This window comes from Phodopus roborovskii, unplaced genomic scaffold (genome assembly GCF_943737965.1).
Source record: "Phodopus roborovskii unplaced genomic scaffold, PHOROB, whole genome shotgun sequence".
Taxonomy (NCBI): Eukaryota; Metazoa; Chordata; class Mammalia; order Rodentia; family Cricetidae; genus Phodopus; species Phodopus roborovskii.
In genome coordinates this window covers 173,294-196,612 of record NW_026127053.1, presented here as the reverse complement: position 1 = coordinate 196,612, position 23,319 = coordinate 173,294, and the positions used below count along the sequence as shown (strand labels likewise).

General features: G+C 41.4%; 1 long non-coding RNA gene and 1 pseudogene across 1 annotated transcript in view; both read left to right on the top strand.

The window, feature by feature from the left end:
• Positions 1 to 425: 425 nt before the first annotated feature.
• Positions 426 to 12,714, top strand: LOC127214778 (plastin-3-like; annotated as a pseudogene).
• A 690-nt stretch (positions 12,715 to 13,404) lies between these two features.
• The window catches only part of LOC127214780 (uncharacterized), a 158,397-nt gene continuing 148,482 nt past the window's right edge, over positions 13,405 to 23,319 (top strand). Inside the window, exon 1 of the long non-coding RNA XR_007833898.1 lies at positions 13,405 to 13,538. This is a non-coding gene — a long non-coding RNA (uncharacterized LOC127214780). The remainder of the gene's footprint in view (positions 13,539 to 23,319) is intronic.

Genomic DNA, 23,319 nt, shown 5'->3' with positions numbered 1-23,319 from the left:
CAAGCAGAGCTATTCAGTGTGGGTCTGGGAAACAAACCTGGGACCTCTGCAAGAGTAGTAATTGCTCTTAACCATCTCTTCAGCCCAAAATCTATTGCATTTGAGATGGTATGAAGGATAGTTTTATAATAAGCTTTTAACATTAGTGAAGATTTACACACCGTTGATTGAGACAGGATCTCCTGTGTCTCCAGCCAGCCTCCAGCTTGCTATGTAGTCCACAATGGCCTTGAACATCTGGTGCTTCTGCCTCCATGCTCCAGTGCTAGGAATACAAGCTTCTCCATGTTCCAGTTAGGTGGTCCTGGGGATCGAACCTGTACCTCATGTGCATGCTAGTCAAGCACTCTACAAAGTGAGATATACATCTCCAAATCCTCTATCAACTCTGAAAGTCGATCAATTTGTGTTTGTTTGTTTCAGCAAAATGATCAACCTTTCAGTTCCTGACACAATTGATGAGAGAGCCATCAACAAGAAGAAGCTTACACCCTTCATCATTCAGGTGTGACATAAGCAAGCTGTGCCATCTTCCCTAATAGCGTGGTTTGAATTAGAGGCCATAGCCTCTGTATTCCATGTGATGTACTTTAATCCTCAGAGCCGCTCCTGACTGAGGAATGATCATGGACAGTTTTATACAATGAGCTGGGACTAGAAAGGCTTGGGGAGCTTTGCTGATGTCCACAGAGGCACAGATCCTCATTGTACCTTGGGAAGCCCTCTCGTTCTCTTTTATTGTCTATTGTGTTAAGATATTGCCAAAATAAAAATGACTAAGCTCTGGCATTTAGCTGGGATGCTCCAGCGCATGGAGTGTTTGTGTTTTTCAGTGAGTGAGGAGTAGACTAGTATAGCAAAGTCCTTCTCCGGCAGGAGTGTCACTTGAGATGTGCAGATTGGTCATTTCTAGAACCTGGGTGTATGCCATATGTTGATGGACTGCCTTTAGGCAATTTTAGAAAAGTGACCTTGTTACTCTGGTTATGTGACGCCCTTCCTTAAAATCAGCAGAATTCAGAGCAATAAAGTAAAAATAAAAAACCCTACTTCCAGTAGAATTTCTACAAAAATAATAGGAGTGAGGCTGAGATTTGTCTCTTTGATTTTTAAGGCTAAATTCTGTTTTTCTGACTGGCGGCGGATGAAATGGATAACTCATACTGATTTCTTAGCGTTATTTTCAGTGAAGGCAGAAGTGAACTAGTGTGAAAGATCGAGAAGTGTATAATTTATTGTCTTGCAGGAAAACTTGAACTTGGCACTGAATTCTGCTTCTGCCATTGGGTGTCATGTTGTGAACATTGGTGCCGAAGATTTGCGGCTGGGAAACCTCATTTGGTTTTGGGACTGCTCTGGCAGATTATTAAGATTGGCTTGTTCGCTGATATTGAATTGAGCAGGAATGAAGGTAATGGAACACAGTTGTTATTTTGAGAATGCTAATTGGTGATTCTTTTTTCTTTCTCTTGCATTTTACTGAAGTGCGTAAATGAAGTACTAGAACGAACATGGAACTATTCAGAACAAATCCATACACCTCTGTCTTTTAGCTGTTGTGAACATTTGATGACAGTTCATGTAAAGACATCGAAACACATAGAGATTTACACTAGGTGTATACCTCAGTTTCTGTCCACCTTAGATTTTTTTCCGTTATGTGTGTCTGTGTGTGTGTGTGGTTTATGTATATGTTTGTGGGTAAATAAGCATGTGAGATTTACAAGTGTGTATGCATATGTGAGTGGAGGCAAGAAATCAATGTAGTGTGTCTTCCTAATGCACGTTCCACCCTAGTTTTTGAGACAGGGTCTTCATGAACCTCCAGATTTTCAATTTGACTAGACTGGCTGGCCAGCAAACCCCAGGTAACCCTTGTCTTCACCTCCCAGCATTGGGATTACAGATGCACCCCACTGCACCTAGCTTTTACTCCGATGCTGGGGATCCAAGCTCTGGGTCTCATACTTGCACAGCAAGCAATTCTACCAACAAGTACCTTTCTCCAGTCGCAGACTTACTTTTTGAGACAAGGTTCGGTGACTGAATCTGACCTCCCCAATTTGGCTGGACTGCTAGTGAGCAAGCCCCAGAGAACGCCTGCTCCCTTTTCTGCAGCCTCTAAGAGTACAGAACTGTGGCTTTTTCATGTGGATGCTGGGGATTGAACTCGGGTCCTATATTTCATACAGAATGCCCTTTGCTGACTGAGCCATCTCCAGCACAGATGCTGATCATCTCAAAGCTACAACTAGTTGGTAGTAGACCCATCTCACACAAAAAAACAAAAAAAAACACTGAGAGAAATCATGTATGCTGCGATGTGCTGTAATGCTCAGCGTCTGGGGCAGGTTGATCATGAGACTTGCAAGACAACATGGGTTTGTCTCAAAGAACACTGAGAGGGAAGGGCATAGCCAATATCACATCACAAATTGACTGAGGGATTTATGTCTACAAGCACTGGCGGCTTTGCTTAGGAGACGGGGAGACTTTGAGGAGCTTATGAAATTGTCTCCGGAGGAGCATAAGATGGGCCAACTTTCATCTGAAAACTCGGGCTAAGTAAAAGATCAACAACCCCAGCGCGACATCAAGGTAACTGCAAAGAACCAGAGCATTTGGAGATTTATAGTGACTTGGGAGATTTTTTTTTTTTTCAGCTTAACAGAGAAAAGGATCCTAGGATACTGAATAAGCCTTGCAGCCTCTTGTTTTTTTTGGAGACAGTCTTGCTTATGTAGCCAGGCTGTCCTGGACATCACTGCTGTAGACAAGGATGACCTCAAGCTTACTGTGATTCTGTTTCTACCTCTTAGGTGCTGACTTTCAGACACAGCTACCATAGCTAGATGATTCTTTTTCTATTTTTGTATCTGGGTTGTTTCAAGCAGCCTGTATTTCTGAGCTGGCCTCAAATCAGTAGTTGAGGATGATATGAATTGCTCTGTTACAATTTTGTGAGGTGTTCAGGATTTAACCTAGAGTTTCATGAATGCCAGGCAAGCACTATAGTTACTAAGTCCAATTTGGTTTTTTCAGATAAGATTTCATTTCCTTTGTAGTCCAGGTCAGGCTACAGCTCTCTGTGTTGCTGTTATTGGCCTCCAATTTGCAATCTTCCCGCATCTGCCTAAAGAATATATGCAGGCATATGCCACGTGCCTTGTCAGTGGATATTATTTTAATGAAGCCCGCTTGAATATTTTTGAAAAGCAAAAAATTCTGCATTTACAATCAGGTAAAGCCTTAACTCCATCCCCTGTGGGAAAGGGGGAGAAATGACACATGTTTTGTTATATGAATTCCAATCCTATAAGGTTAAATGTTATTTTACCAACTATACATGTTTCTCATTTGGGACTTTCTGTCAGTCCCATCTTTTGATTATATGTTAATTAACACAGCAGATGTTGGTTCCATGTTATATATCTATGCTTTGGAATGTTACATAATGTGTTTATTTTCTTTCCCTATGCTTCCTGATTTCTGTTCTCCTATTTCATGCTTGTTCTATCTGTCCAGCTTTTTTTGACTTCAGTAATTCAGTGAAGGTACAGAAACACTTACTAGCTTTATTGTAGTGGATGGCATCAATGCATTGGGAAGCCTTAACAAAGATAAGTTCAAAGACAGATGGGCTTGTCTCAGAAGATCTCTCAAATAAGGAGGCAGAGAAGGGTGCCATATCTCTGGCACAACTAATCCGATCAATTGTTCTTGTCAACATGAGATAGTAAGATGCAGTTCCACTCTGTAAGTGTGATCACACTGATATTTTCAATTCCTTTCGTAGGATTCCAAAGCCTATTTCCATCTGCTCAATCAGATTGCGCCAAAGGGACAGAAGGAAGGTAGTCCACTTGGATAGACATTAACATGTCAGGGTTCAATGTAAAGAGGTGTTCTTTCAAATTCTACAGGCTTATACTAGTGTTGTGTCTTGCTTGTTTTCTTCTTTCTGTTGGAGACAAGGTCTTGCTATGTAGCCCAGCTGGGCCAGAACTTGCTATGGTATAGACTGGTGTCAGCCTCCTGGAGATTCTCCGCCTCTGCTTTTTGAGAGCTGGGATTAAAGGCATGTGCTGCCACATCCAACAACTTTCTGTAAATTCAATCAAAATTTAGTAACTTCATGTAGTGTGTTGACACTTTGTGGATTGTTTTAAAAGGATGTGGTACATGTGACTCACAGGAGACAAACTGTCCTGATTTATTTAGATAATCTGTGAATTTAATAATTATGGTAGTACTGGATTTTATGAATGACATACAATATTCAAAGTGAGTATAGGGAAATCCATACTTAAGTTTATTCACTGTGAGTAGAGTAAAGGGCTAGTCTATGCAGTCTAGACTAGAATATCTGTATAGCCTGACCTCTTGAAATACAATCAATCAAGATGAACCATCATACCAGCATATCCGCACTTGATTGTTGCTACTACATTCCTTTGTGTCTTGCCCCAATATTCATCCAGGATTTCCCCCACTGGCTCTAAAATTTGTTCTAAATTGACCTGCTTAGGTTTTAGTTTCTACAAAATATTATCCATTTCTTTTCATCTGTCCCCACACACCTCTTTATCCCTTGTGCAGTTATTCTTCTCCAGAGACCCTACTTTTTATTTTATTTAATTTGGCTTTTTGACACACAATTTTTTCTGTGTAACCTTGGCTGTGCTGGAACTTGTTCTGTAGACCAGGCTGACCTCAAAGTCATGGAGATTCACCTGCCTTTGCCTCCCAAGTGCTGAGATTAAAGGTGCATGCCACCACCACCTAGCCCAAACATCGCTTTAACGCCGCTGTCCTTGCTTGTTTTTTTTCAGGTATGTTTTTAAGTGAAAATTAAGGGTTCAGAGAGGTGGCTCAGCTGTTAAGAATGTTTCGCCACTCTTGCTGAAACCATAGTGATGTTCCCACCAACCACTTCAAGTAGCTCACAACAACCTGCAACTTCAGAGCCAGGGGACCCAAGTGCCCTCTTCTGCATGCTCAGGCACATGGGGGTGAAAGAGACTTTTTAAAAAGATTATTTTATTACGTATATAGTGTTCTGCCTGCATGTATGCCGGCAATGCATGCCACAAGAGGGCACCAAAACTCATGATACATGGTTGTGAGTCTTTGAAGAGATTCTAAAAAGAAAGAAAACTTTCTGAAAACAAAAGGTTTTATGAAACTATCCACATTGAAAGTTAAATCTTCTAGGGAACATGGCTGAAAAGATGAATAACAGCTTTTTTTTCCCCTCCTCTGCATTTTGGCATGATAACCCCCAGTGTACTGCTTACTCATTCTTTAGACATGTGTTCTGGCGCTATCTCGAGGGATGTGCACAAGCACATAAATCCCAGCTCTGCTTTTGCATTCAAAACTATTATATAATAAGTACCATGTGTTAGCTGAAAGAAAGTACAATCTGTTACCCAGCCTATGATTATAGGGGCAATTTATATATACTTTAAGTGGCCTTTAAAAGATGTTTTCTTTTACTTCAACAGGAAACAGATGATTTGAAGAGAGCCGAAAGTATGCTTCAACAAGGCATAAATTAGGTTGCAGACAGTTTGTTACCCCTGCTGATGTCGAGTGGAAACCCCAAACTGAACTTAGCCTTTGTAGCTAACCTCTTTAATAAATACCCAGCACTCACTAAACCTGAAAACCAGGACATTGACTGGACTCTACTAGCTGCTAACTTCAAAGTTTCTGTGATCTAATGCAGAATCTGAGACATAAAAACACAGAGGCCACAATGATATGATTCCAACACAGTAGCTGCTCATCCATTTGGCCTTTGCAAGAATCTGCTATAGCAGGCGAGTCCTGAATGAGAACTGAAACTGCTGGATGCAGGATGGAAACAAAATTGCAAATAAAGTAGTTGAGTTGGGATTTTGTGACTCAGTGCCAGAACTCTTCTCCAGCACAGCCAGGATTAGAAAAGAAAGCAACAGTCCAGGTCCCATCATGAGACCAGGCCAATTAGTAAACAAATGTTTTGTTTTGATGTTTAGTTATATATATTGGTAAGGCAGGTTTTGTTTGAGTTTTACTAACCTATTTATTTTGAGAAAAGGTCTTAGGTTTTTTGTTTGTTTGTTTGAAGGTTTTATTTTTTTAACCTAGTCATCTATAGAGTCAAGCTTTCATGCCTCAGGATGACCTCAAATTCACTATGTAATAAAAAGAATGAACCTCTCAGTCTTTGTAGCTGTGCTGTTAATGGTAAAAGTCAAATACTTTCACTTAAAGGCTCAGAAATCTTTCTTAAAATGATTTCATGTCCTGTGCAAGTGTTTTCCATAATCTGCATAAGCAGCACTTTATAAAACTTGTTTTTGCTTCAATTGTACATAGTGTTTTTTTTTTTTAAAGAAATATATAGTATTTTTATTTAAGTACTTCCAAACTTGAAATCATCTGGGAAGCATTGTAAACGATGGCTTTTTTGAGTATTTCACAGTTGTACAAAGATTCTTGGAGGTTCTATTTCTCTGCTGTTACTGATAAGCATGTAACACTGGCTTTATCCTACATATAGTTGGCATTTCAAATAAATGACTTCTATAGAAAAGAAAAAAAAAGAATTAGGCTAAGTTTCCATCCTCCAGCATCCAAGTGCTGGGATTACAGGTATCACATGAAGTTTTAAGGGGTGCTAAGGTTTAAACCCAGAACTTCATGTGCTCTAGGCAAGCATTCTGCAAACTGAACTACCTTCCCCAGAGCTTTGCAAGTGGATCTGAGACAGTGTCTCACCCTGTACCTGAAACACTTTCTGTAGTAGCTTCAGACTGACCTTGAACTCCTAGTGGTCCTCTTTCTTGAGCCTTATGAGGGCTGATATTATAGACATGAGCCACCAGGTATAACCAGATCATCCTGTTAAGCCTCTAACTAGAAAGACACAAATACATGGTGAATTTAACCTGTTTTAGGAATTGTATTTCAGTTATCCATAGTCAGAGTGGTATACTAACATGTGACAATTATTAGATCACAAGAAAGCACATAAAATAGATAAATACATGCACTGTCCTATCTGTATACAAGACACTTAATGAATGAATACATTTTGTGGCTGTTTTAATAGGAGAAACTCGGGAAGAAAGAACCTTTCGTAACTGGGATGAACTCTCTTGGTGTTAACCCTCACATGTAAACCATCTCTATGCGTAAAGCTATCCTACTGCTACTATGAAGTTATGAATGTTATGAATGGATTTAGCATAAATAATGACATCTCTGTAGCAAGTATTCATATTACAAAGCATTAGTGATTGCCATCATCATTCCCTTAATACACAAAAAACCCAAATTCTTTCTTTACCTGATCATTGGCTGTAAATGATAGAATATGTAAATGTACTGATGGTATCTAGGGAACAGGTACTTTAAATTTCTTAAATAGTCTGGGGATATTCATAGCAGACATCCCATGAGTCCCTACAACCTTGGCTTCCTGGATGGACTGTCCTTTGCTGATGTGTAATGGTTTGAGCATAGCTATATTTCCCTATCTTCACTATTTTCCACCCATTTGCCATTCACTGCCTACTAAGTCTAATATTAGTTTTGGTCATTACGTTTACATATAACCAAAATCATATCATTGTTATCCACATAGTTGTTCCATTATATGTTTTTCTGACTTTCCATGTAGGGCTCTGAGATTTAATGCAGTGTCCTCATCATTTATAACAGCTTTTGCTTATAATAACATGTGTCCTTTCCTCATCTTCATTATTATTATTTTTTTTTTTTTATTTTTCTAAACAGAGTTTCTCTGTGTAGACCAGGCTGGCCTCAATGTAGATCAGGCTGGCCTCCAAACTTACAAAGAATCTTCCTGTGTCTTGCTCCTGAGGGCTGGGATTAAAGGCGTGGGCCACCACCTGGCCAGCCCTTATTACTTTATTTTAAGGCAGGACAGGATGTCACTCTGTAGACCAGGCTGACCTAGAATTGTTTGGTATAAACCAGGCTGGCCTCTCTCTGTCACAGAGATCACACTGCTTTGCCCTCCCAAGCCTAGGATTAAAGGTGGGTGCCACTCTGCTAGCTGTGCTCACAGACTTTGAAGTGAATTGAGTGGTCTTGGGTCTATTTTCAGCACAGACTAATTTAGAAAAGTATGAGTCATAGGTATTTGACTTAGAGATATTGTTTGAGTTGTGTTACTGCTTATAAGCACTGATGATGTTGTGTTTGAAATTGTTAGTGACCTGCAAGATGCCCTGGTCATCTTACAGCTGTATGAATCCAATTAAGTTCCTGTGGACTGGAGTAAAGTTAACAAGCCCCTCCATACCCAAAGCTGGGAGCAAGCCTAGAAAAAAAGGGTAGCAAATTTGGCATCTGCTTCATTTCTTTCTTTTGTTTTAAAACCTAAGGGCCCTAGGCTGCTTTTTGAGGGATAGGAACTACCTCTTGGTTTTGGGCAGACACCTTACCATTACAAAACACATGTGTGCGTGTGTGTGGCCCATGTATATTGAACAAATGACAAATTCTAACCATTCATTTACTTTTGTACATTTGCAGTTAGAAAACTGCAACTATGCAGTTGAGTTAGGGAAGCATCCAGCTAAATTCCTCCCTGGTTGGCATTGGAGGACAAGACCTGAATGATGGGAACCCAACCTTGACGTTGGCTTTAGTCTGGCAGCTGATGAGAAGGTATTATGTACAGTGTTGATCACTGAAGTTTCTCAGTAATATGGGTCTAGGAATTCACCCTTAGTATATTTTCATGGGCTTAAATTAATCATTTGTCTCAATAAATATACTTTGGAGCTATTAACTTTAGACTCTGAAATGAGTTTTCCATGATTATATGTTGGATCATTACTAAACGATACTTCCTTGTGTATTAGTTAGAACTGTATTTGTTGCCAATCTTTCATAAAGTCTGATATGTAGCTTTAAGTCTGATGCAGTGTCACTGAGCAACATTTGACAGACTGGCTGCGCCCAATTAGTAGTCTTGGATGCTCTGGCTCAGTACTCCAGGATGCTCTCAGCTCAGCAGCTCAGCATGCATGGAAACCATCCAGACCCCAAATCAGCAGAAAGTTAGAATGGTAACTTTTACTAGAAATCTCAGCACCTAGGAGTTTGAGGAGGGGACTGGCTATTTGAAGGTAGTTTGTGCTACATAGGGACATCTTGAACTATAGAGAAAGATCTTGCCCAAAAGGAACAAACCAAAACAAAATATCAGAATATATATATATATATATATATATATATATATATATATATCCATTTGAAAATGAAGAGATTCAAAATAAACAGGATGCCTCAATGGTTAAAATTACTTTTGTTCCCAGCTTGACTACCTGAGTTCTGTCCCTGAAACTCAGGTGGTGAACCATCTCCTCAAGTTGTTCTGCAGACTTCCATAGGTGTCCTGTGGCATATCTGTGTCCATATAAACATAATAACTATAATTTTATACGTTTTTAAGAAATTGAAGAATTTATTTTGATGTATTTTTAATATTGGTATATATGAACTTTAATAATATCCAATCCCACTTGTAGCCCCTGCAACTCCTGCTGCATCCCCCCCCACTTCACCTGCCCACTTCAATGCTTTTTTTATAACCCACTGAGTCCAATTAATGCTGTCCATATAGTGTGGGAAAATCCATTTGCAACATGTGCCCCTATTAGGAGCCATGATAAAACTGTCATAAGTTACCAATGATCCTGTGTGGGTATCAGGCAGGCAACCACAGCCACTGTGAATTCATGTAACTAACAGGCCCTGTCATGGCCAAATGATGCTGTTTCCCAGCACTTCTTTCTGAGTTCTGGCCCTTGCACTCTTCCTACCCAAAAAATGAATATCTCTACCAATACCACCAAAAGCATTCATCATGCCTAGGTACCACCCAAAGCATAGTAAGTGACGTGCATGTGTGAGTGAGTATGGGAAGGTTATGCCACTGTCTCAGATGAAGGTCAGAAAAACTATTAGGAACCAGTTATTTTTTCATCCATTGTAGCATCTGGGAATCAAATTCAAGTGGTCAAACATGTGCATCAGTTACTTTACCCACTGAGCCCCACTTGTCAACCCCATGAAATCTGTGTGATAAAACTGTACATGAGACTTTTAGCTTTTTTTATTTTTAGTTTTTAGAGTTTCCTTGCAGTTGTGATCCTGTTCCAGAACCAGCTATTGTAGACAAGGCTAGTCTTGAACTTACAGAGATCCCCTGCCTGTCTCCCAAGAGCTGGAGTTAACGGCATGCACCACCACTGCCTGGGAAGACATATTTGAAGCAAGCATTTTTTTTTCACAGAATAGATTGTGACTTTTTCTGCGATTCTCTTAGATATACCCTTAAATGTTCTGGAAGATCTTGGAGAAGGTCAGAAAGCAAATGATGACATCATTGTAAACTGGGTGAACAGAACATTGAGTGAAGCTGGAAAGTCAACTTCTATTCAGAGTTTTGGGGTCAGCATACTGATTATTATATATCCTGTTTGCTAGATAACAGAAGTTGCTTTAAGGACAACCTTGGTTTCTTTTGTAAGAACTGTTCTTGCACTAATGGCAGATTTCCTTCCCTTGGTCAGTTTATATAAAGAAGCACATGTTTATTTCTCACATAAAATTCTTAGATTTGTTCCCTTCTTTTCTAATAGGACAAGACGATCAGCTCCAAATTGGCAGTTGTGGATTCAATTGATGCCATCCAGCCAGGCTGGCATTAACTATGACCTCAAAGCAGAGCGGGAATTTTACAGAAGAAGACAAGCACAATAATGCCAGGCAGGCAATGCTACTGTTAAAGAGCATGGTGTTAATAGCCAGGCAGATGCTCTATTCAGTTCTCCCTGGATAGTGATGGCATCTGGAAAGATCTCTTACTTGACCTGTTTTATTTGATCCAGTTCTACAGACATCCACCTGATTTATACAATGCAATGGTTTCCTGGCAATATTCACAGTATTATATGACAATCATCGCAATCGGCATGTTAAAACACTTAAGAGACAACAAGAGAGCCTTCCTGAGCAACACTAGTCACTGTCACTGTCACTGCTCCTATTCGAGCACCCAGCAAACAACATAGTTCCTAGCTCTGTATTTGCCTATTCTTCTTAACTGTTTTATCTCTCCATTATTTAACATCGATTATATATCACTTTCACCAACATCTTCCCTTGTACCTCAACCTAACTACCTAAGCCTCTGTCTTAAGTGAGAATAACTTTGTGGAGCCCACTTAAGACAATGAATGACATATAGCCTATATGAATAAAATCCTATCATTTGCAATAACATGGTAACATGGAGATGAAATTATTTAGAGTAGAAATAATAAAATTTTAATGTCCATAAAGTTTCCTGTTGCAGTATCTTGGAAATGCTTCCTGACTTATCTCGAGGTGTCTTTTCCTACCTGATCTCCCCAAACTACACATGTCAGTATTTTCATCTTATGCCTTTCCTAACCTTGCCTGCAACTCCTAGATGTAGATCCATACTTTGCTTTGAAAGTACTTGGGTCATAACCTAGGCATTTGAGTTTCATTTTTGGTACTTAAGGAGGGAACTAGCATACAAGTCCCCGAGTTCCATCCCCAGCACCACTCACAAAAGATAACTATCTGTTACCTCATTATACTACACGGTGAGTATTTTCCTTTATAATTAATTGTGTATCATCCTGCCAATACACACACACACACACACACACACACACACACACACACTTCATTTTTATGTGAAGTTAGTGCAAAATAAATTGTAAAAATTAGTATAACCTGAGACTGGAGAGCCAGTCTAAAGCAGTTAAGAGCAATATGTTGTTCTTACAGAGGACTCAAGTTCAGTTCCCAGCACCTACAGTGTGGTTCCCAAACATCTATAACTCCTATTTCCAGGAGAATGAATGCCCTTTCTGACATCTTCAGTCACCAGAACACATGTGGCATCCATATTTGCATAAAGAGAAAACACTCTTGTACATAAAATAAAATAAATGGCTCATGTTTTTTATTTCCTCTATAAAGTTGAAAATCAATTTAAATAAAAATAAAACAGAAAATAAGTAGGAATTATTAATTGGTACTTTTCTGTTTTCTGAAATAATGTCTCATTGTGGAGTTCTCATGCTTTCAAACTTACAGGGACCCTTGACCTCAACATCTGTCTCCACAGTGCTAGGGTTATAGAATTATAATCATGTACAATATGCAGGTTCTCTGGATTTGTACTTTCAATACAAAAATTTTGCATCCCAGCCACTAGATTACAAAGAAATAGATGGTGTTCTTGGGGCTGGAGACATGGGTCAGTGGTTAAGAGCATTCATTGGCTGTTCTTCTAGAGAACCTAGGCTTAGGTCCCAGCACCTCCACAGGACAGCTCACAGCTTTCATACTTCAGTTTCAGGAATCCGACACCTCACACAGACATACATGCAGGCAAAAACACCAAAGCACATAAAATAAATGAGTCCTTAAAAATATTCATAGGTACCCTTGACAAAGAAAAGCTCATTTTGATTTTTTGTCTCCTCAAAACTAGGTATGCAGTGTCAATGGCCAGAAGAATTGAGCCAGAGTATGACGCCTCTCTCTGAAGACCTTGTGGAAGTGAAACCCAAGATGGTCATGACCGTGTTTTGCATATGTTTGATGGGCAGGGAGGAAGAGAGTGTAAATAACCAATCTGAATAGAACCATCCTTACCTGGGCAGCATGATTGGCAAGTCAGTTATTCCCAGGTCAAGTGCTCACCGCTTAAAGAATTCTCGGTCACTTAAAGGACTTTTATTTTTGATTAACAAGACTAGCTCATCATGACATCCTTCGGGGAAAGAGAGATTTAGAAACAAGCAACTCCTTTCCTTCCAGTTGGATCTGTTCAGCACACCTGAACATGCTCACAGCCGACCTTCTGCTCTCTCTCCTCCCAGAATACTGCCTCTGACATTTCCTGATGCTGTGTATTACCTCTGTGTATCTTTTCACTTTAGGATGTCCAGCTCTTTTGTGACTTGCTTAGATAGGTAGATAAGTAAATAGTATTAGCTTGCCATTTTGCTTTCCAAGTTCTTACTGAGAACGTGGTCAGATACCATATGGAGATGAGTGTCCTTGCTTTACTTTGTAGTGATGAAAATCTGCTCAAGTAACTGATGTGCAGAATGTACTAGAAGCTTTTCTCATTCTTTTATTTTAAAAATCAGTATCTTTTTACAAAGTATTCTTTTATATGATTATTTTTGTACATTTAAGACTATTTTGATTATGATCAACAAGTCTGCTGATTTGCTACTTTTTTGAAGTGGAATCCCAAGTAAGTAAAGAGCATAACTATATGGGGTGGGAGGAAATGGACCCTAAGATTGTATTTCTCCTCTCACAGCCAGGATCAAATCAAATTAAATATTTTGTCTTCAAAGAGTCAGTTCGACACATGCTTCTTTGTTTTGAAAACTTTATCACAAAACTTCTTTTTGATCTAAAATGCTGTTGAATATGACCCTTTTGAGGAGAGAGTGAGCTCAGAATTTAGATGGGGACTCAATAAGCAAAGTATACTAAGTGTACACAGTTTTGAGGTTGGCTCACATGACAAAGCAGATGTGGTCACAAAAAAAGGGAAAGTATGTGTGTCGGACTTGATGTTCTCTTGCTTTGTCAAGCTTTTTGCTGTAGTTCCAAGATCATATGTTAATCTAACACTGAAAAGTGATGTAATCTGGTAGCAACATAGTAGTTCAAATAAAGGCATTTGCATAATAATTTATTTTTTCTTTTGTTTTGCTTTAAAGGTTTGTTTTTATTCCTATTGTGTGCTGGGTGGGTGTGCCTACAAAGATGCATTGGTCCTACATGAGGGCATTGGTTCCCCTGGATCTGGAGTTGGCGGCTGTTGCCACTACTCTGGGGGAGGGTGCTGGGTCACAAACTTGGATCCTCTGAAAGAGCAGCAAGAACTCTATGGGACTGAGCCATCTTCTGGCTCACTGCTTTTGTTTGTTTGTATTTAAAGGTTTATTTAATATGTATACAGTGCTCTGTCTGCATGTATACCTGCAGGCCAGAAGAGGGCACCAGATCTCATTACAGATGGTTGGGAGCCATCATGCCATTGCTGGAAATTGAACTCAGACCCCTAAAGAGCAATCAGTGCTCTTAACCATGGAGTAACCTCTCCAGCCCACACTGTTTTGTTTTTGAGATAAGTGTCTGTAGCACAACAAATAAAAGACCCAGAGACAGATATTGGAGTTCAAGCTTCAAGCTAAAGATCAGAAAAGCAAAGCAGTAGCCACCAGCTCTACCTCTACCCCCAGCTCATGCCAACTCTAAACTGCTCCTGACTTCAATGCTCCTCAGATTCATTCAGACTACTATGATCTCCTCAACCATGGCTAGAGACTAACTCAAGCTGAATGCCAGCTCTGAGACCCTGGTCCTGTCTTATAACCTACCTAATGCTAGACTCAAAGGCATGTGACCCCAGGTGCTAAGATCATCTTTGTATACGCTGCTTATTTTAGGACTGGATCAATTTCATGTAGTCATTGTGGCCTTGAACTAACAGAGATCCATCTACTTCTTAATCCTGAGTCCTGGGATTAAAGTTGTGGATCATCATTGCTTGATCTCTATAGCTTGAGGCTGGTGTTGCTTTCTGAATACTTAGGCAAATTTTAATAAACCATAAATAATTATACCATCATAGGTGTCCCTGTATAGCTCAAGATGGTTTTGGACTTGGGTCTTTCCACTTCAGATTCCCTAGAAATAATCTTAGGGTAAGCCAGCCCTAGTTTCTCTAGTGCATCTGCCCTGTAGTCATATGCCAATGTTGACTTGCATTTCTCTTTTTTCTGTTATAGTCTATAAAATCATCCTGAGCATTGCAAGGAATATAGAAGCATCCTGTATTTCCTGCATGCCCAGACCACGCTCCTGATTGTATCCACCAAAAATATACCCAGCAGTGGCCCCGTTGTCCCCTGGGATATGAAATGAACTCAGCTGATAAGCACAGGGTTAGAATGCCATTTTAATGTCTTGTGTAATTTATTAACATGAAGTCCAGTCCTTTTAGAATCTATGTCCATGACAACATTGTAATACAGTTTGAATAAGCATAGCGATGTCCACCTGTTGTTACGACACTTGGGAGGCTGAGGCAAAAGGATGGCCATTTCTAAGACAGCCCCAGCAGTGTAGTGAAACCATGTCTTAGAAAGAAAGAAAAAATGAAGGCTGAAGAGATGGCTCAGAGTTTAAGAGTACTGACTGCTCTTCCAGAGGTCCTGAGTTCACTTCCAGAAACCATCTGTACTGAGATCTGCTGCCCTCTTCTGGCCTGCAGGCATACATGAGATAGAATGCTTTATACATAATAAATAAATAAATCTTAAAAAAATAAAGAAAGAAAAATGAAAAGGCTGTGGTAGTGTTGACACACGCCTTTAATCCCAGGACTCAGGAGGCAGAGGCACGAGATCTGTGAGTTTGAGGGCAGCCTCGTGACAGAGTGAGTTCTAGCATAGCCAGGGCTGCAAAGAGAGACCTTATCTCAAAGTAACAAAAAAAGAAAGAAATTATATGTAATTTTCTGAAAGCTTGACAAGGCCTTTCTAAATATATCACAATTTCTAAAGACATAGAATATAAGAATGAAATTTTTAACAAATCTACTTTTAGAGGCAATGAGCTTTTAATTTTTTAATTGTTTTTGGAATTCACTAAATGGGAATCCTAACAGAATGAGTGAAGGTCAGTAAGAGATCCTGCCTCAAAGAATAAATTAATTTGAAACACAAATAGAAAAAACATTAAACATGCATTACAGTCTAGTAGGATGGTACTTACAGGTGGGACATAGCCCAATACATGAGAAACAGAGATTTAATCATAAAAAAGAATGAACCTACTTTGTCTTTACTATAAAATAGCTTTCAAGTCTAAAATGGAGACAGAGGGTTCAACAGCTGGGGAGATGATTCATCAATTGATAGCTCTTGCCAATCTTGCAGAGGACCAACATGACTTTACCAGCACAAGTGGCAGCTCCTAAGGGCCTAAACTCTAGTCCAAACAAAGATATGATGCCTTCTTCTGCTCTCAGTGGGAACTGCATGACTGTGGTATACTTTCCTACATGCAGGCAGGCAAATATCCACCCCTAACAATAGTTTTAGAAAACTTGAAAAATAATTACACATATATTTTTATGTGTGTTTGAGTTTACCCTGAGTGTATACCTGAGCACAGAGTATATGTGCCTGGTACCCAAAATGGCCAGAAGACCTTGTCATATTCCCTGGGATTGGAGTTACAGACAGAGCTGTGAGTCACAACGTGGCTGCTGCAAACAGAACCTCAATATTTGGATGAGCATCCAGAGCTCTTAACCACTGAGCCACCTCATGCGATCTCCCACCCCACATCCCACCCCACACACAAAGAGCACATTATAATTATTTTTATGGTTATTATTGTATTTATTTATTTTTTACTTTGGGGGACAGGGTTCTCTGTGTAGTCCTAGCTGTCCTAGAACTCACTCTGTAGATCAAGCTGCCACTGCCTCCTGAGGTCTGGGATTAAAGACATGCACTACCACTGCCTAGCCACACATAATTTTAAATTATTTAGGCAAGGTTTGTGTATCCCAGGCTAGCCTCTAGCTCACTGGGATGCAGTTTAAACTCCCTGGTCTTTTCTTTCTCCACCCCTTACATCCTGGAATTGGGGGCAGAGTAAGAGTGGTATCCGGTGGATCTATTAGTTGCATAGTAACAGTCTCAGGATTGGTGCAACTCTGGACTGGGAGAACCTGTCTGAGTTGCTTGGTCAACTGAGCTGCTGAAGGTTGCTTGCTATGTCCGGGAGGCCATGCGAGGTCCAATGCTACCTACTGCATCCATTATTATCAGTAAAGTACAGCCAAAGCCCACAACTTGGAGGATATCTGGCAGTTTCTTCTAGTAATTAGGGCAAAGGTAGGGGAGAAAAGATTCCAGTCAGGAGTCTAGACTTTTCTGTGGCCTATCATGGCTGCCAAAGCAGGGTCTAGGCGTTCAATACAGAGCCCTCACAAACTGGAAATTGGAGTTGCAGATGGTTGTGAACCACTTTGTGTTGCTGAGCTCAACCTTGGTCTCTGAAGGAGCAGTCAGCATTCTTCATTGCTGAGCCATCTTTCTAGCTCTCCTAAGCATTCTTTTCTACCAGGAGAAAGCAAAGGATTTGTGCCATAGGAGTTCCACACACAAGGCTCACTTTGGCAAAGACATTTTACGTTTGTTGTCAGACCAGGAAATCAACTGGGTGCAAGGCTTTGGACTTGTGAATGGCCCTTACTCCCTAAGGAAAAAGAAAAACAAAGCAGAATCAGGAAAGCGCTCCACAGAAGAGGGAAGACCTAATATCCCAGCCCAGGGGCCTCTTGGGGAATTCCATCTGGGAGTTGTTTCAAGCTCCTTTGACTTCCCACTTCCTAAGAGGGGGTGTAAATGTGGCCTATCCTTTGCCCCCCCTCCCTCAAGCATCCCCTCAGGGGAAATGCAATGAGATTGTTGTGAGATTTCTTGGTGATCTGAAATGCAGAGACACCTGTTTGGCCAGGATAAAGCACCTCATTGATGAAACAAAAATTAAAATTAATAAAAGTTTAAAAACTTGGGCCCTAAATCTATACAGAGAAAGGGAAATTCTAATGGTAAAGGAAGAATTTAACTCCCTTAATCAGGAGTGTCATCTCAAAGAAGGGGAGGTGACTGGCCACCACTTATGTCAACATTCCTAAGTCTTCTACTGCTGGTCATAAAGTCCCCTGATGGTTGTAAAGATCCCTCAGCCCAGGGAAAAACTGACAGACCCTGCTTGACCTGGTAACTCTGCAACCCGCATGACCTGTCTTATCTTTCTCAAATGTATCTTGCTTAAAAAATATATACTTTTGTTTTACTCTGTCCTTTGTATGACCTTAACTAGCCATGGAAACTCTGGAATGTGTGGCCTTCAACCTCACGGTCTTCCCCTTTACAAAGCTCCGCTATATGGCTGGTTAGCATCTCATTCCCCCATCATAGACTGAGATCCAAAACAAGCCAGCTTGAACACAATGAGAAACCTTGCGTTTGCATCGAAATTATCACAGCTTCTTGGGTTGGTCCTGCCGGCTCTGCCCCAACCTGGCACAACATTATGGACTCCATTATCTCCTTCCCACCTTCCCTCATTCTCCTATTTCACCCAAACAGCCAGGAAATGAGTCAGCCCAGAGGATAAACAAAACCTGTGAAGTCAGGGCCTTTGGACACAAGGCTGGGCAAGGCGCCCCAGGTGGTCATAAGGGGAACCTCAGCCCAGAAAGAACCCTGGGGGTTGGGAGTGCAGGAATGCAGGCAGCAAAGCCTGCCCTTATGGTAGCCCGGGTAAAAGCCAGTTGGTGGGGCTGCTGGTGTGGCTCAGCAGTTGTGATCTCTGCTTGGCATGTCTGAGCCCCTGGGTTCCATCCCCAGATCTTTCCTTGGGATTTCAGTAGCCCGTGCATTCATCGTGCTTCTGCTATCAAATGGAAACCCCTGGACAGACAGCCATTAGGAAATCAAATTAGGAAATATGTTACAGAAGCCTGTTTTAATCGAGCCTTTTCTCTGAAGGCATTCCCATGGTGTGACTCATTGGGTTTTGCTGATTCAGAGACAAAGTCCTTGCCCTTGCCCCCTGCCCAAGGTCTAGACATAGTAGGAAACACGTGATGGGAATAGTGTCTTTCACATGCAAAGTAACCAGAAGCCAACTCACCCTCCATTCCCATCCTTTTCACTAGTATTTCTAACCCACTAATCTCCCCAGGGCCAGTTACTAGGCAAGTCTGGACTCACCCACTGAAGGTGTTCAAATCAGCCAATGTTTAACCTGCGCACCTAGCCTAAGCCACTTCATATCACAAAAATCACAACAAAGGAAAAAAGGTGGCTTTGCTACCCCACTCTTGCCCCCCCACACACACTGCTTCCCAACGTATCCAACTTCTCTCTTAGGACCTAGGAACTATAAAGAGTTTTGTCAAGAATGTCTCTAAAACAGTTACAGAGAGGGAGGAATGATGAGCAAAGGGGTCAAGACCAGGCTGGAGAAACACATAGAAACTGCTGAACCTGAACAAGAGGAAGCTCGTGGACTTCAGTCTGACAGCAAGGGAACCAACATAGGACCATGTGAATGTTAGCTAGGAGGACTGGGCAGTCTATGTATGGGGCCTCTGGGAGTGGAACTGTAAGGATTCAGGGGCATTATTCCCCTGTCACCTGGGAGAACGAACTCTGGTCAGCCCAGGGTCCCATGACTACTAAGAAAAGGACCCCTTTAAAAGTCCAGACCCAGCCAACTTAAGCTCTCTTTGCTCTTTCTGTCTCTTGTTTCTCTCTGTGTGTGTGTTTGTGTATGTTCTCTCTCTCTCTGCTCTGCTCTGCTCTATCTCTCTCTCTTCTCTTCCTACCCTCCCCTTCTTCCCTTCCCCTCCTCTCACTCTCCTGCTCTCTCCTGTTCCAGGTGTCTCTAGTGTCTCGTCCCTTCCCCCTCACTCCCCTTTCTAAATAATCTCCTCACTCAAGCTCTATCTGCTGGACATGTTTTCCCCTCCCTGCTCAGTCACCCTCATCTGCTATGGAACCTGCTATACTCTCCCACTTGGTCCCTTACCTTGGGACCCCCACACAGGAACCCTACTTCTCCAGCTTTAGCCTATAGGCTGTAATGAAGAACAACCGGAACCAGGATGGGATTAGCCCGTGCAAAAGGACTTTGGGAGCCCATTCCCCATGGAGAGATACTCCCTCAGCCTAGATACACAGAGGAGGGCCTACATGCTACCTCATATGACCTGACAGACTCTGATGATCCCTCACTCGAGGCCTCACCTTCCCTAGGGGGAGTGGGTGGTAGATGGGTTGGGGGAGACAGTGAGGGTCATGGGAGGATGGGAGGGAGAGGAACTGGGATTGATATGTAAAATAAGAAAAAAATAAATAATAAAAAAAATGAACAGAAAAAAAGAAGAAGAAGAATTATAATAGGATCTGATGCCCCTCTTCTGGCAGGCAAGGATCCATGCAGAAGCACTAATACATAAAATATAAATAAAAAATTTTAAAATAAAAGAAACACCTGTTCTGGGTGGCAATTCCACCCTTAACTACTCCTGGCATCCATAACTCAAAGAATCTGGAATGTTCTAGTGGAAGTCTAACCCCAGCAGTTTGTGCAGGAGCATTCCTGAGGCTAGCTCCAGGTTTAATGGAGTGGTCCTGTGTGGATAGTAGAAGACAGAGAGTGATGACAGAAAGCTGAACCCTCTCGTAGTGCAAATTTGGATGTATTTGGCCCCCATAAACTCAGGCAGTGGCACTCTTTGAGGCTGGCCTGTTGGAGGAGCTGGTCTTGTTGGAGGAGGCTGGGAGTTACACACAGGCCCTTTATTCCAGACTTTGAGGCTTTAGGGCAAACTTAATCTGGGCCACACCTTCTGTTGAAAGCTGCCCTGTGGGGGTGGGTTTGAGGTCTTTTTGTCAGCCTTGATTCAGTGTGACTTTTACTTCCCCTGTTGCCTCAAGATTTAGTGCTGTCGCTCCAGAACCATGTCTGCTGAAAGCTTCCCAACTCCCACCGTGAGTGATAATTGATCTGAACCTCTGAAACTATAGCCCAGCTCCCCCTCAATTAAATGTTTTCTTTGCAAGACTTGCCATAATCAAGGTGTCTCCTTCACGCAAGACCACTAACACAGTCCCATGCGTCTATCTGTGCACACACATGTGCAACATATACACACATCATGCCATTAGCAAAGGCAAAAGAGTATCATGAGTTTGATTTTTTCAGTATTTCTTCTTCATTGAGGGATCACTTGTGGATTTGGGGAAATTTTACAATCACCATGTAAGGCTTGATGGAATCACTATGAATAGTTGTAATCAACCCCTTCTGTTTGGGCAAAAGAACCTCTACTTGGGAGATAATGATAATCCTCTGCAAGAATAGTGGAAATGTTCCCAACCTCTGAACCATCTCTCCCAACCCCCTGATAGCTGTAGTTGCCTTGTTTCTTTTATCTGGGATTCACCAGAAGCCCTTACATATGTAGACATAGCAATATCATGGAGCTCTTCTTTCCCAGTACCAAGAACAAAGTGTTAATCTCCACAGAAAAATATATGCAATTGGTTTCTGTGAGTGAGGTAGAAAATATAAACTGATGATATTTAACACAGCTGATTTATGTTTCTTTTGTCTGTGGAATAAAGATACACCACAAATTTTTGGATAAAAAAATCATAGTATCAGAAAGACAAAAAGCAGAGTTTATGCATAATAACTTAGGTGCAGTTAGTTTTACTGTCACTTGACATAACTTAAAGTCTGATTTTGGAAAAGTGTCTTACCATCAGATTGTGCCTTTTTCTATGGTTTTTTTTGAGTTTGAAGACTGATGATGTTGGCAGTGCCAGCCTGGGCTTCTGTGGTCCCTGAGAGTTATAAGAAAAAGAAGGCTGGGCAGGTGGTGGTAGTGCACACCTTTAATCCTAGCACTAGGGAGGCAGAGGCAGGGAATCACTGTGACTTTGAGACCACCCTGGCCTGCCAGAGTGAGTTCCAGGTCACCCAAAGCTGTTAAAAGTAGAAACCCTGTGTCAAACCAAGAAACAACAAAAAGGTTGAGCAAGGCCAGGAGCAGGAAGTCAGTAAGCAGGCATTCCTCCACAGCCTCTGCTTCCACTCCTTCTGTGTGCCAACGCCTATGTCCTTGAAGATGGCATCTTCTTTTTTTTTCAAATTTTTTAACACTTTATTAATTATGTAAAGCTTCATTCTGCCTCCACGTATGCCTGCATGGCACATGGCAGCACCAGATTTCATTACAAATGGCTGTGAGCCACCATGTGGTTGCTGGGAATCGAACTCAGGACCTTCTGGGAAGAAGCCAGCCAATGCTCTTAACCTCTGAGCCAGCTCCCAGCCCTGAACATGGCATCTTCTTGACTTATACTCTGCAATGTTAGAATTATAACCATGTACCACTACCCCTGGCATGTAACAAACATTTAAGAAGAGCTTCCTGGGAGCAAGCTGTTAGAATTCTTTTATTTGTTTTTTTTTCTTATTTTTACATATGGATCCCAGTTCCCTCTCCCTCCCATTTTCCCATGCACCCCAGACTACCCTCCCCCATCCCATTCCACATACCTCCCTAGGGAGACTGAGGCCTTCCCAGGTGAGATCTTCAAACACTGTCAAGTCATTTGGGGTAAGGTCTAGGCCCTCCAACCTGTCTGTAGGTTAAGGGAGTATACCTCAATGGAGAATGGGCTCCCCAAGGCCTTTAATGTACCAGGGATACATCCTGGTTCCACTGTCAGAGGTCCCTTAGACTGACCATGCCTTCTAACTGTGACCCATGTTCAGGGGTTTGAGTCAGTCCTATGCTGGTTTCCACTACCTACTAAATAAAGGGGTCCAGGATGGCATGCAAGACAGTTATCAATCTCATTATCAGGGAAGGGGCATTTAAGGTAGCCTCTCCAGTATCACTTTAGATTGTTAGTTGGGGTCATCCTTGTAGGTCTCTGGACGTTTCCCTAGTACCAGATTTCTCTTTACACCTATATTGGCTCCCTCTGTTATGGTATCTTTCTTGTTATCCTCTATTATTCTTTGCCTAACTCAATCTTCCTGCTCCCCTCGAGTGCCACTCCTCGCCCCTCCTCTTCTCCCCATCTCTTTCCCTAACTCCCTCCTCCTCTCCCCACAGGCTCCTAATTTGCTCAGTTCTTTTCCTTTTCCCCTCTCTCTGGGTCCCTCCTTTGTGTCTTAGCTTTTCTGGGGGTGTGGGATGTAGACTGATAATACTTTGCTCTATGTCTAAAAACCATATATGAGTGAGTATATGCAATGTTCAACTTTTTGTTACCCCACTCAGGATGGCTTCTTCTAGTTCCATCCATTAACCTGCCAATTTCAAGATTCCATTATTTTTTTCCACTGAGTAATACACCACTGTGTAAAATGTACCACATTTTCTTCATCCATTCTTCAGTTTGAGGGGCATCTATGTGCTGATTCCAGGTTCTGGCTGATAAAATCTCATGGTGCTATGAACATGGTTAAACAATGTCTTTGTTGGATGGATGTGGATCATATGGATATATGTTAAGAGTGTAATTGTTGGATCCTTTGGTAGACTGACGCCCATTTTCCTGAAGAAACAACATACTGATCTCCCCCAAAATAGCAGTACAAGTTTAT